Below are 12,575 nucleotides of genomic sequence, written 5' to 3' on the forward strand. Positions count from 1 at the left end.
TGATGCAAATATGTATGCACAAGGATGTTTATTGCAGCATCGTTCACAAAAGCAACAATTGGAAACAAATGTCTATGAATTGAAGGGTGGTTAAAGCAGTGATTGCTAAAAAGGGTGAAGTATCTATTGATCAATCGTTCAATGTGTTGATTGATACATCCTGATATGGAAGTCAGTACATGATAGAGAATGTAGAAAAAAATCAAATTGAAAAATCAGTATACAGTTTTACGTATAGGAAAAAAAAACAAAAAACGAAGGTATATACATGCCAGGGCATAGGAAGTAGATTGTGAGAGATTGCAGTGTGGAATGTGATTAGCTCTGGGGGTGGGGACAGTGCAAGTGCCACAGGCAGCAGAGGGGACGGTCACATTTTTTTCTGGAGCCTTGTGTTATATTTGAATCTTCTATAATAAGAATGTGTGGATTCATATTATTTTTAATTTAAAAAATCCAAACCAAGAGCACCTGGGTGGCTCAGTGGTTGATTGCCTTCAGCTCAGGTCATGATCCTGGGGTCCTGGGATTGAGTCTGGCATCGGGCTCCCCAAAGGGAGCCCGCTTTTCCCTCTGCCTATGTTTCTGCCTGTGTCTCTCATGAATAAATAAAAAAAATAAATCTTAAGAAAAATAATTTTTAAAAATTCTAAACCAAAACAAAAAAAGCCTTGAATTACAGAGCATACATTATATATATACATATATATATATATATATAATAGCAAATGACATGAATAAGGGGCATCAGAAATTTTGAAGAGCTCCTTTCTATTTCTATTTTGAATAATTACATATCTACACTCAAGGCAAAATAAAAAGGAAAGAAATTTAAAACATACACGAAAGGAAATGATAGGAGCTGAAGAAAACAACCAACGTACGACTATCTGTCCAGTAAGCATAAACAGATTACAGTTTTAGGTAGGATAGAGCTCAGAGACAAACACATATCTGTGCTTGTAGAATTTTGTGTTTGGGGAGGACATTTTTCTAATAATAATGACTAAGAATAAGTTGCCACCACTGTACAGCAGGCAATGTCTTAAATAATTTTACTTTTATTAACTCATGTAACTTTAACAACCCAGTTAGGAAGAGTCTACAGTTATTTCCATTTTGTAGATGAGAAGTGGAAGCAAGGAGAGGTTAAGGCCAAGGTCACATAGCTTGAAAAGGATGGAGCTGGGATTCAACCTCACGCAGGATACCTAACCACCTAACCACTCCGCCAAAGTTGTAAAGCCAAATAGACACACCCATCTATCCAGCAAGCACATCTCTGCGGTGGAGAGTGGGCATTGCCCCAGGGATGCTGGTCCAGCACCATCAGCTTTCCTCTGAGCTCCCCGTACACACCCGGGACGCCCTTCACAATTTCTCCTCATACATGCAGCCAACTGCTTTTTTTGAATGCTTATTTTCTGTATTTTAGTGCAACTGCCCCTAGATGAGGGGGCTAGCCTGCCTTGGAAAGCAATTATAGAAGGTCAAGACACCAGAGAAGCTGGGGTGCTCTGAGTTGGGGTGGTTGTTGGGACCAAGGAATAGAAAATAGGTCAGAGCAAAGAGACTGCTGACAGAGGTGGAGCAAAACTAAACAGGAAAACGAGGATTTATTCATTAATCAGGACAGGAGTCTTCATTCCTTCCACTCTCTCCTACACGGTCGTGTTGAACTAGCTATGGGTGAAGAACAGTGTAGACCACTTTTTGTAGTTAAAAACCCAAAGAATTTATTGACCATGCTCAGAGGCAAGGGCATCCACAGATGAACACAAAAGACAGAAATAAACACTGAGCTGGGGATCCGGGGCTTTGGATCCCACGCTGGGGCCAGCTGAGCTCTGTGATCCTGGGGAGATGACTTCACCTCCAAGAACCTCTGGGGGAGTCTACACCTGCATCACTAGGTCGTAGTAAGGATCAGAGCAAGTCATGTACGCGAGGTTGAACAACCTGGTAGACTCAGAGTTCACTGCCTACCAGAGGGACGGAGGGAGGACACAGGGGATAGACTCCTAACCTTCCTCTGCCCACAGGGGTCAGACCTGCATTCTGCTCTGGAGGCTCACCCAGCCCCCTCCGCCTCCTGCTCCCTGTCCCCTTTGGCTTCACAGATTTGCCCCCCATTAACTCCAGACTTCAGATCCCACCAGGAGGCCCAGAACCTGCACGGGCTAGAGAATCAGAGGCAGACTCTCGAGGATGGGAAACAGGCCTTGAGAAGAGAGGCTGGGGAGGACGGAAGAAGCAGGGGTGGCCTGTGAGTCCGAGAGACAGGGCATGTGGCCGTGTCTCCGAGAGACAAAGTTCCCACGCACGATAGAGAGCCACGCTTCAGCTGGGAGACTGAAGGTGCTGGGAGGGAGAGAGGCGGCTGGGGATGCAAATTACCTGAGAAGTGCTGCCCTGGATGAGGTTGGGGGGAACCCAGGCTCCGCCTCACTCTCAAGCCCAGCAAAGGGTTTAGAGCCCTTGCACTATGCACCCCCTCCTCTGTGTGAATTCATTAGCCACACTCTGTCCTCAGAATTCCCCAGTCGTATTTCACTAGGAGTTTATTCTCCCCGCCCGTGAGCTAGAAGCTGGGGCACCCCAGCAGCATCCCCATTCCTGGGCACTGCACCTGCCCCAGCTGCTCTGACAAAGGTGCTGTCCCTTCTTCTGAGATGTTGTCTTGGTGGAGGGGGGCCAGTTGGCCAGAGTGTCTGCTGTCTCGCAGCCCCCCACCCAAGGGTAACCCCTAGCCAAGGACCACTGACTGGTGCCCAGGTACAAAGTGCTGCCCCTTTGCCTCAAGCTAGACTTCCAGAAATGCTGCCCCTGCCTGGCCACTGGCCTTTCCTGCCCTCCCTCCTGACAGGCTCTCCGTGCATCACAGGCACTGACATCCCCATCTCAGTGTATGGGGTGGGGGCTCTAAGGATGGGGGTTCACGGGCTGGGCCACTCGCTCAGCCAAGAGGGCCTGATGTGAAACTATGCATGCATCCCAGAGTGTGACCTGCTTCACAAGCACCAGAATACTTGTTTAAAATGCACATTCCTGGGACTCCTGGCTGGCTCAGTTAGTAGAATGTGTGGCTCTTGATAGCAGGGTCATGAGTTGAAGCACCACACTGGATGTGGAGACTATTTAAAATAAAAATAACAAGTAAAAGGGGTGCCTGGGTGGCTCAGTTGGTTGAGCGTCTGGCCCTTGATTTCAGCTCAGGTCCTGATCTCAGGGTGGTGACATCAAGCCCCACCTTGGGCTCTGTGCTCAGTGCAGTTTGCTTGTCCCTCTCCCTCTGCTCCTCCCCCTACTCTCTCTCTCTCTCTCAAATAAATACATAAATAAAATCATTTTAAAAAAATCACCAAAAAATAAAAAATGCAGATTCCTGAGCCCAACCCTGGTTGCACAGAGCCAGAATCAATGGTGGGGGGCGGGGTGAGAATTTGCATCTTCACCAGGTTTGTGTGGCACTGTGCTCCTGCCTCTTCTTCCCTCCCATCACTCACAGCATTTTCACTGAGCATGGTCTTCCTTCTGTTAACATGGCCCTGGGTTCTCTCCCGGCACCTGCGGCTGCTTGCCTAGTGCTCACCACTTGATGGGGAACCCTCCTTCATGGAATCACCTCCATTCTTCCCCTTCATTTCCCAAAGGGCAGAACTACCAACGCTGTGAACTTGACACTTAAGCATATTCTCTACATTGTCAGGCCTTTTTTCCCACAATACTTCCTCTGATCTGTACTGTAATCTGCTTGAGAACATTTTTTTTTTAAAAGATGTTATTTATTTATTCATGAGACACACACAGAGAGAGGCAGAGACACAGGCAGAGGGAGAAGGAGGGCACCCGATGCAGGACTCAATCCCGGGACTCCAGGATCATGCCCTGGGCTGAAGGCAGATGCTCAACTGCTTAGCCACCCAGATGTCCCTCCCTGAGGACCTTGAATGTGGCTTAAACTTCTTTGTGCCCACCACCCTCCACTCAGCACTATGCAAACATTTAAAAGTGTTTCATTCATTCAATAAATATTTATTGAATATTATGTGCCAGGCACAGTTTTAGACTCTGGTGATCGAAAGATAAATAGATTGTCCTTATCTTGGTGGGCTGCACAATTCAATTGATTAAATGCTTTCAAGAGTGAATTTATTGCAAAAGTATCTCTACAGACAGCATTAAGAGGCTTTCGTTCACTTATTCATGCAATAAATATGTATTAAGCACTGATTATGTGCCAGGCACGTAGGTACCAGGAATATGATGGTAAGCAAAACAGACATAGGATCTGTTCCTCCGGAAGCTTGTGGTTTAGTGGAAGAGACATACTGATGACATGATTATACAAATTATAATTACAATATATGGCAAGTGCTCTTAAAGAAAAGTGTGGGGTGTTAAGGCACCTGGCCTTACCAAAGGTTGGGTGAAGCTTTAATTAGGCAGCTTGGGGAGAAGATGTGAGGGAAGTTGCAAGGTACAGGGAACAGCATGTGCAAAGTCCTTGTGGTGAGAAGAGTTTGGACCCTGGGAACTGGAAGAAGGTGACAGAGTGAGCTCCCAGGGCATGATGGGCAGAAGGGGCGGGCAGTGGGCAGTGAGAGGTCAGGGAGGCAGGAATCCTACCTCTGGGGCCCTGATGGCCACTTAAGGATTTTTCTCTTCATTTTAAGAACAATTGGGAGCCAGTGAAGATGTCAGTCAATGTGATGTAAGCAAATGAAAGGGCTCTCAGGCTGAGTGCTGGGCTCTCAGGCTGGGTGCAAGGCCGAGGCCAGGGGCCATGCTCTCACTGGGTTGCAGGAGCAGGCCTTACCCCTGCAAGCCCTTTCCCACCTGGGACCTCTGCCCAGGCTGGTCCCTCTGCCTGTGATGCTCTTCCCCACTTGCTGAAGGCAGAGGAGGGTGGCCTTAGGTCTGACCCGGAAAGCCATCTCTTCCCAGAGGCCTGCCTGGCCACACCCTTCGATGACACCTCTTCTACATTCTCTTACCTCTGTAGTCTTTTCCTCCCTGGGCTTATTACAAACTGCAATAATTTGATTTACTTGACTTGTTGCCTGTTTTTTGTTTTTTTTTTAGGATTTTATTTATTCATGAGAGAGAGGCAGAAACACAAGCAGAGGGAGAAGCAGGCTCCCTGCAGGGAGCCTGATGCAGGACTCAATTCCAGGATCCCGGGATCATGCACTGAGCCAAAGGCAGACAGTCAATCATTGAGCCACTCAAGTGTCCCATGTTGCCTGTTTTTAATTGTCCTCAGGTAAGCTCCCTTGATGGAAAGAGCCATGACGGCCTTGGCTCTTCTTTGCCTCTTACAGTATCTGCTGCAAAGTGGCTGATTGTACATTTCTGCACAGAGAGTGGGTGGTGGGGGTCGGGGTGGGTACCCAGGGAGGCCCAGCAGGAAGGACACTGATGCAGTTGTAGCTGACGGTACAGAGCAGAGAGGAGTAGAACTAAGCAGGCTTCCTCAAAACATTTAAGCTCTGAGATGCTTTTCACTCTTTGTTACTGAGAACCTCAGTGACCTTTCTTTATGTGCATGATAGCTATCAAGATTTACCATATTATAGGGATCCCTGGGTGGCGCAGCGGTTTGGCGCCTGCCTTTGGCCCAGGGCGCGATCCTGGAGACCCGGGATCGAATCCCATATCAGGCTCCTGGTGCATGGAGCCTGCTTCTCCCTCTGCCTGTGTCTCTGCCTCTCTCTCTCTCTGTGACTATCATAAATAAATAAAAATTAAAAAAAAAAAAGATTTACCATATTATAAATTAAAGTGGAGAAAATCTTAAAATCTTTATTAATTGACATTATATGAAAAATAATAAACCCATTACAGAGTAAGATAAATTTTTTTTTTGAGAAGTAACTGTTTTCCCAAACAAAACAAAATCTATTGAGACAAGTGACATTGTTTTACATTTTTCCAAATTTTGTAAAGGTCTGGCTTGTATCTGCTTCTGCATGTAAACTGTTCTAGTATCTCGTGCCATGTAGCCTCTGGAAGGCTCTTGGGGGCCAGTTGGGAACAGAAAGGGCAAATAACATCTTAAATGTAATGAGTCTGGGGCAATGGATATCCTAAAAGGACGCGGGACCCCCTCCACCCCATTCCTGCAAGAGACCTGAACAGCCTGTGAGAAGTGATGGTTAAGAAGATATTTAGGAGGCAATACTGACAGTCCTTAGTTATGTTATTGTAATTATTGCTAATAGTTGCTGCGCGTTTATTATATGCCAGGCATATTTTAATCTTCACAACTGTGTAGAAGGAATCCTTTTTACACATGTGAAACGTTGGTGACTCGATGATGCTAACTAATATAAATTCTGCATATGTGCCTGTGTATATGTTTTTCCTCAATGAAATTGGACATTTTTATTCTTAAGAAAGTGACCAAAACAGTTAAGGATGAATTTCTCATTTTGGGATGGTCAGGCTAAGTCCAACTCCAAATGGCGAGCCTCAGACTTATAAAAGTACCCTCTGTTACCTTCCACAATTCAATTACTTTGGAAATCTGACTTTGATTTAAATGTATTTTTGAGCCATTTCAGTTTTAAGAGCCCATTTGGGGATCTTAAAAAATTAATTAAGTCTTTTGTCTTTGAGGCTTAATTCCTCCACTTCTGGCATATTATCTATGGCTGTGAGAAAACTGCCAATCATGTGGGTAATTTGCACCTAAAATAAAGGTGCAGGAAAGTTGAAATTAGAAGCAGCTAGAATAGCAATTCCTTGGTTTTGTTTTTGTTTTTGTTTTTGTTTTTTTGTTTTTTTTCTGTTAAGATTTTGGACTAAAATTCACAGAACCCTCCTGGGTTTGCCCAGACTCCTTTCCCAGGCGTTGGGTGCAACGCTTGCTTATTTTCACCAGTAGCATTCCGGGTTCCTCCAGCTGAATTTCCACCTCTCCTTTCCTGTTGGCCGTCTCACCGCTTTGCCTGTGCTCCTTTCTCCTCCTGATATTGACCCCACTGGGCACCTCCTTGGTCCACACCCACCCTGATTCTTACCTGGAGGGGCAATCATTTTCCCAGGGCACATCCCTTGTGCTTGTCCCTGACACCCCCCACTCCCCGCCCCGCCCCGCACACTCCGCGGATCAAACGCCGACCCCGTGTCCAGCACAGGGGCAAGCATTGTACATGTACTCTGTCATCTTGTGCTCACACAAGCCCCATGACGCTGCAGTTTCCCCTTGTAGGGTAGGAAAAGAAATCTGAGGAGGGTACATAACGTCTGAGCCGTGAGAGCCACAGCCTGCACAACTCGGACACAGAGAGGCGTCCCCGAGCCTGCCTCTGATTCTAAAGCTTTGTTCTAAATTACAGAGCTCTCAAAAAAAATAAATAAATAAAATAAAAAATAAATAAAATAAAATAAAATAAAAAAGTAAATAAATAAATAAATTACAGAGCTCTCTTTCACTTCTCTGCCTTTTTATTTATTTATTTATTTTTTAAAGATTTATTTTATTTATCTTATGATAGACAGAGAGAGAGAGAGAGAGGCAGAGACACAGGAGGAGGCAGAAGCAGGCTCCATGCCAGGAGCCCGACAGGACTCGATTCCGGGACTCCAGGATCGCACCCTGGGCCAAAGGCAGGCGCCAAACCGCTGAGCCACCCAGGGATCCCCACTTCTCTGCCTTTTCAGCTGTTGTGTCCTTTACCTGCTTTTCTTAAGCTTCAAATGTCTCCTCCAAGGACACTTTCCCTAACTTAGCTCCAGGTGCCCCTTTCTGCTCAAGCCACTTCCTGCACACCTGGCACGCTACACTTGATACTGATTTGTCTTCTCCCCAGTAGACTGTGGGTGTCCTCGGCGTAGACTCTGTTTTTCACCTGTGTCTCTACCATCTAGCACTCATCCCAGGCAAACAATGGTGTTTCTTATTAATAATTGATACATTCTTTTCCTCCCCCTAAATTAATTAAGAGATGAATGAAGTCCATTTGTCAGCCTGTTGTTTGGAATCTGGGCTAAAAATAGTGCTTATGTGTTGCTGTAATAGTGCACACACTCTCAAGGTACATGTGGGTTAGCAGAAAGGGTGGGTTGAACATTGTTTTCCACGTTTTAACTACATTGTTTCTTTGGGAAAATACAGTCCACATTTAGAGAATGGTCTTAGACTTAAATTTTATTTTTTTTTATTTTTATTTTTATTATTTTTTAAAATTTATTTATGATAGTCACACACACACAGAGAGAGAGGCAGAGACATAGGCAGAGGGAGAAGCAGGCTCCATGCACCGGGAGCCCGACGTGGGATTCAATCCCGGGTCTCCAGGATCGCGCCCTGGGCCAAAGTCAGGCGCCAAACTGCTGCGCCACCCAGGGATCCCTAGACTTAAATTTTAAATCCTCACTGAAAAAAAAAAAAAATCCTCACTGACAGTTTGTGAACTGCCCTTTTACTATCTGTGGCTTCCACCTGTATGTTTTTTTCCTTCCTTCCTTCCTTCCTTCCTTCCTTCCTTCCTTCCTTCCTTCCTTCCCTCTTCCCTCCTATACAACTTGTTCAGGGCTTACCACTTTCCAGCCCTATCTAGGCACCAGGGCCACAGGTGGACAACAGCATCCCTGAAATGAGAGGTTCAGTGTAATGGAGATCAGTAGTTACAGCCATGTGGCAAGAGGAGTATGACAAGATGTCAGGGCTCAGAGGCATGGACACTGGATTCTGCTCAGATTGGCTAGGAGAAGCTTCCAAGAGGTACTTGCACTGAGTCTTACTGGAGGCCCTGGTTTCTCAGCTGCTTGGGAGCCACCACTGTCACTTTAAGCTGAATGTGGAGGTTTAAGGATGTTTATGGGTATTAGATAGTCTACAGTAACAGGTATCTAGAGCGGGGCCTAGGATCCCACAGGAAGAAATATGGCCACCCCGGTGTAGACTACTGTTCTGATGATGTCGATCAGTTGTCCAGTCCATCCTGAAGGGCAGGCACACACCTGTCTGCCACATCTCAAGAGAAAGAGGATAAAATCCATTCAGGAGGCTGTATCGTGGATATCTCATTGCCTTAACTATGCAGGACCAAGATGGTGCCCACCTGTCCTTTGCTCCACAGCTAAATTCAATAAATAAATAAACAAACAAACAAATAAATAAATAAATAAAGTTTCCAGTGATCAGTGCCCTCCAGAGGGTCCCTCAGCTCTGCTGCAACAAAACAGTTTGAACAAGGGCTAAAAGAATTCATGCTGATTTTGACAAACCTTGACTCTTACTCTAAAACCTAATCTAAATAAAAAAATTTTTAATTTAGATTCAATTTGCTAATACCCAGTGCTCATCCCCTCAAGTGCCCTCTTCAGTGCCCATCACCCAGTTACCCCATCTCCTCACCCACCTCACCTTCTGCAGCACTTTGTTTGTTTCCAAGAGTTAGGAGTCTCTCATGGTTTGTCTCCCTCTCTAATTTTCCCCCCACTCAGTTTCCCTGCTTTCCCTATGGTCTCTTTCACTATTTCTTCTATTCCACGTATGAGTGAAACCATATGATTGTCCTTCTCTGATTGACTTATTTCACTCAGCATAATACCCTCCAGTTCCATCCATGTTGATGCAAATGGTGGGTATTCATCTCTTCTGATGGCTGAGTAATATTCCATTGCATATATAGACCACATCTTCTTTATCCATATGTCTGTTGAAGGACACTGTGGCTCCTTCCACAGTTTGGCTTTTGTGGACATTGCTGCTGTGAACATTGGGGTGCAGGGCTCCTGCTGTTTCATTACATATGTATATTTGGGGTAAATGCCCAGTAGTGCAATAGCAGGATCATAGGGTAGCTCTATTTTTAACTTCTTGAGGAACCTCCACACTGTTTTCCAGAGTAGCTGTACCAGCTTGCATTCCAACCAACTGTATAAGAGTTCTCCTTTCTCCACATCCTCTCCACCATTGTTGTTTCCTGTTTTGTTAATTTTAGCCATTCTTACTGGTGTGCTGTGGTATCTCATTGTGGTTTTGATTTGTATTTCTGTGATGATAAGTGATGTGGAGCATTTTTTCATATGCTTGTTGGCCACGAGTAGGTCTTCTTTGGAGAAATATCTGTTCACGTAAAGAAGTTTTCACTGGGTTCCAGAACTCTGCTCCTGGAGGAAGAGATGAACACACTCATTCCTGTATCCTTGACATGGCCTGACACATGGGAAGTGCTCAGCAAGTTGGTTATAGGAGGCTTTGATGCCTGATACCCACATTCAATGGATTACATACACAGTTGGAGAGGTTTCATCTGGGGAAATATTTACTGCAAGGAAGGACTTTGACATGCCTGTTAAGTCTAGAAATATATTTGATTGTTGGCCCTGAGTGATCATGGGAGTGAGTATATGGATAGGTGATGATCTCTAGCTATTTTGCATTTTTGGCTGAAGCTCTATAATTACTGTAATATATGAGATGCTGGCATCAACCCAAAAGCAGTCCATCCTTGGCTTGTCTCCTGAAGGAGGGCCAAGTAGGATGGTAGAAAAAGCATAAGACACAGACTTTGGAAATCTGCGTTTACATCTTTTCTGGATATAGTTATCCACTGCTGCAAAACAAATTATACCAAACCTTAGTAGCTTTAAACTACTGACAAGACTCCTTGACCAAACTTTAGACTCCTCTGAGCCCTCTTCTCAATGAGGTCTCAATCTTGGCCCAGGAGACCTGCAAAATCTTGGCACAGACAGTTTTATCCACCCCCTTGAGCTTCCAGAAACAAGCTAGTGATTGTTCAAGTCTCCTGGTGGGAGGGGTGGATAAAACTGTTTGTGTCCCTGGCGTGACCCAGCCCCCTCTGAGTTCCTGCCCAGGGCAGCTCAAGCTGCCCAAAGAATTTTCTGTTTGAGATTTGCCCTGACCCAACACCTGCCTTAGCCTAACAGTTCTCATTAAATAGCCCCAGCCTGCTCTGTATCATTTTCTGTGTCTCTGACTCTGCTCAGGGCCTCCAGTGGTTCCTCCTCCCTTCTCTCTTTTTTCCCTTGAAAAGCCCAGTCTCTCTGCACAGATTAGAGCTGAGCCCCATTTATGCTGACATCTTTCTCCCCAACTGCAGTAGTCTGAATAAAATCCATCTTGGTTGGCTCTATTACCCTCTGACATTGCAATAAACTCCTATTAACTCATACCATTTCTGAGGGCCAGGAATTCAGGAGAGCCTCAGCTGGGTTGCTCTGGTTCAAGGTTTCTCAAGATGCAGACAGGGGCAGCACTCATCTGAAGGCTTGACTGGGGCTGCAGGGTCTTTCAAGGGGGCTCCCTCACATGGCTGACAAGTAGGTGCTGGCTGCGGGTGGGAGCCCTCAGCTTTCACCCTGTGAACCTCATTCAAGCAGTAGCGCTGTTTGAATGTCCTTGTGACATGAGAGCAAGGTGGGAATTGCACTATCTTTTATGACCTACCCTAGAAGTTATACACAGCCATGTCTGCAGTATTTCACAGGCTAGTCCTATCCACTGTGGGAGGGGACTCTAAGGCTGTGGATACTGGGAGGTGGGAGTCACTGGGGACCAGCATGGAGGCTGGCTGCCACGGCTGTGCTAGCAGTCTGTATCATAACCTTGGGCAGGTCACCAGAGCTCTCTGGGCTGGAACAATGAGGGGAGGGCTATGCTTAATCTATGAGGCTCCTCCCGGGCCTGACTTTATCTTTTATTAAATGAGAGAGTCAGTCGGTGAATGAAAGAGTTAATGTGCTTACAAAAGCATTTCTCACAGAGAGTAGCTCGTTTGCCAGGGTCTGGCCCAATTCCTAGAATTGGGTAGCTTGTTTCATGGGGGAGGGAGAGGGGGTCGCAGCAGCTGTCTGGGTTTCCCATCATCTCCCCTCTCCCTTCTGAGGTCAGGGAGGTGGGAGGGGACATGAACAGGTGGTTCCTGCCGAGGCTGGCTTGGATCAATCCTGATACAAAGACACTAAGGATTTGGAAATGAACATGCAAGTGGGGGAAACTGGCAGGCTGCCCTTGGAAGGAGCTGGTCCTGGTTTTGCTCCTTTTAGGAGTTTTGCACCTGATTAATGATTCTGTTCAAGATGGATTAAGCTGCTGGAACCTTTCTCCATTTAGCAATGCCAGCTCTTTCCTCCTCTTAACACTTTTTCTTGGCTAATCTCGTCTCCCCCACCCTCAACTTGTTCTTGGGGCAAACTATTGGTCTAGAATGAATTGGGTTTTCTCCTAGAAGGGAGGCTGACTACTCTCTGAGGTGAGAGACTAAGGAGCCATTACAAGCCAGGGGGGCTCAGGTTCAAAGCCCACTGAGATTCTCTTCACTCCCTCTGTAAGTTTCACTCTGAACAAATACTATTACTTTCAGAGGTCAGTTCCTGGCTCCATTCTGCCTTCCCCAGAAATGAGCGGAAGATAGGGAGCAGGCACTCAAACCAGGAAGTTGAAAGGAGTGGCTGTTATTCAAGGTGTAAATAAAGCCCTACACCTGAAATCCCTCCTTCGTCCTTCTGTCCTCTTCCCCCACTCCTCATGTGAGCCTCTGCAAGAGCACAGCCTTGCACACAGTCTCACACAAGGAATGTGAAGCCAAAGCATC

Source organism: Vulpes vulpes, chromosome 7, assembly GCF_048418805.1.
Source record: "Vulpes vulpes isolate BD-2025 chromosome 7, VulVul3, whole genome shotgun sequence".
In the NCBI taxonomy this organism is placed as follows: domain Eukaryota; kingdom Metazoa; phylum Chordata; class Mammalia; order Carnivora; family Canidae; genus Vulpes; species Vulpes vulpes.